Source organism: Hylobates moloch, unplaced genomic scaffold (assembly GCF_009828535.3).
Source record: "Hylobates moloch isolate HMO894 unplaced genomic scaffold, HMol_V3 SCAFFOLD_2104, whole genome shotgun sequence".
NCBI lineage: Eukaryota > Metazoa > Chordata > Mammalia > Primates > Hylobatidae > Hylobates > Hylobates moloch.
The window spans coordinates 6,562-9,061 of NW_026654379.1; the positions used below are offsets into that span (position 1 = coordinate 6,562).

Sequence of the window (2,500 nt, forward strand, 5' to 3'; positions counted from 1 at the left end):
TGTTTTCATTAATCAAGAACGAAAGTTGGGTGTGTTGGGCCCATGGGGGAGTCTGTTCGGATGGGGCCTGGCCCCCCCCTTGCCTCCCCCACAGACTCCACCCCCCAGCTGGCTGGGGCTGCACTGCACTAGCATGTTGCCACTGATACTGTTGGGGGCTCTACTCGACGGCTGTCATGCCATCACGTGCATGCCTCATATGTGGTGTGTGCCCCGTGCCATGGGGGCAGTAACTCCCGGGCGCCCGTGGGGTGGTGTCTGTGTTTGCCCCCCATGGTCGGCACCACCTCCCTGTGTTGTGAAACCTTCCGACCCCTCTCTGGAGTCTCGTCCCATTGCTGTCTGACTGGCCGGCCTGAGGTAACCCCTCTGGGGTCGTGCTATGCCAAGAGGGCCTCCCGGTGTTGGGAGCACCCTCGCCAAATCGACGTTGTATGACCTTTAGCGGTGGATCACTCAGCTCCTGTGTCACTGAAGAATGCAGCTAGCTGTGAGAATTAATGTGAATTGCAGGCCACATTGATCATTGACCCTTCCAATGCACTTGCGGCCTGAGTTCCTCCCAGGGCGATGCCTGTCTGAGTGTCACTTGCCAATCAATAGCCCCTGGGGGTGCCTCTGGGATCCTCAGGGTGCATGGCTGGGGGTTCCCTGGCAGGGCCCACTGGGGCCCTCCATCCCCCCAAGTGCAGACCGGCGACGTCCACCCTCCTCTTCTGCCATGCCCGCCCCTTCCCCCTCTACCCGCAGGCCCTGTGTGGTCATGCATTGGGTGGTGTGGGGAAGAGGGGCTCCTGGCTCTGAGGAAGAGAGAGAGGGTGGCGCCGCCACTCACAAAAACAGAAGGAAGAGGGCTGGCTGGGTCCCAGTTCCTGTGGCCACCACCGAGGTCCGGGTTCCTCCCTCGGGGGCTCCCTCATGCCTCACGCAGCTCGTGGTGCAGGGTTCATTGGCCCTGGTGGGGTGTAAGTCCCCGTGCCATCATCGTCGTCATGCGTCGTCGATGGTGGGGGCTTGTTGTGGGGGGGAGGAAGGCAAGTAGGAAGGGTCCATCGGGGAGAGGGTGGGGGAGTGTGTCCCTGTCGCCATGGTTTGCCTTCAGCCCCTGGTGGCGGCCCGACGTCCGGCCGACTGCTGCTCCAGTGCCCCTCCTCCCCAACACCCCTCCGAGGCACCGTCCTCCTTGCCCGCCCACCCCCCGCCCACCCGTCTCGTGTCGCGGCATATCTGGGGCCGGAAGCCCACCCCGTGTCCCGTCTGGCAGCTCTCATTGCCACGGTCCTGGGGTTCACGTGCCCCTGGCAGTGACCCGCTGGATGCTGCAGTGTTGTCCGCCATCACGTGTCTGCCTCCGCTCGCAGCCACGTGTGCCTGGGGCCCTGTCCAGGGCTTCCATGTCAGGGCTGGGTGGTGCCGCTGCGTCCTTGGGCCCATCCCCCACCTCCATTTAGTATGTAGGCAATCCCATGTAACTTAGCAAAGCTAGCAAGTCCCTAGACATGGCGCAGCCACTGTAGGGGTGGCCTCCCAGTAGCATCGTTAACATCAATTGTAATTGGTGGGCAATCACTTAGTTTCACGTTTTATTACCCGAGTTATACAAATGTGTAAAAAAAATTACAGTTTTAATAAAAGGGAGTAAAGGATAATATGAGTAATATTCACAATCTCTAGTTGGAAGAGGTAGTGTTTTCTCAGAAATGATGCATTCCTGGAGCAAGGTCATTTTATGTTTGGTTTGTTAAACATCTATTTCCATTTTGACAAACCACTGGAAAAGCCCAGCTTCACAAGGACTCTCCATGAGAATGATCACACAAAAGAACACCCATAACACAAAATCAAAATAAGGGTGGTCGGTATTCACATTAAAGACTCATTACCAAGTTTTCCTAGAAGAGATAAAGAATACAAAGTTACTTTTATGTGATGGAAAACAGAAAGAGTAAATGGAACAATAAGTGTTAGGAAACAACAGTGAAAACCAAGCTGTGGAAAAAAATGAATGGAATTGTTTTGTTTGATATTGATTTCCTATCCTGATTTCAGAAAGTATGAGAAAGAACAAAGCGCATTTTTTGAGACAAATAGAACATAAAACGAATGTTAAAGACTATTTTAAAATGCTAACAAAACTATCTGTGACTTGTTTCTTCCCTTTAAAAATACGATTTTGTACAATTACATTTATATAAATTATTGAAATAAAATTGTAAAAATGGAGAACAGATTATGGGGTTGCCAAGGGGAAGGAGCAGAGGAAAACGTGTCAGAGTGTCCGCAAAGATCGCAAGTTGGAGCCTGGTGGTGAAGCTACAGTTCTGTATCTTGACTATCAAAGTGGTAGTTACAGAGATCTACACCACATAAAAATGCACAGAACATATGCACACACATACACACATACAAAGACGAATGCATAGAAAACGGTTGCGATCTGAGTAAGCTTTCTGAATTGTACCTATGTCAGTTTCCAGGTTTTGATAATGCTCTATGGCTA

At 52.0% G+C, this 2,500-nt stretch overlaps 1 pseudogene; it reads left to right on the plus strand.

Moving 5' to 3' along the window:
• Window positions 1–436: 436 nt before the first annotated feature.
• On the plus strand, window positions 437–588 carry LOC116464894 (5.8S ribosomal RNA; annotated as a pseudogene).
• Window positions 589–2,500: the final 1,912 nt, after the last annotated feature.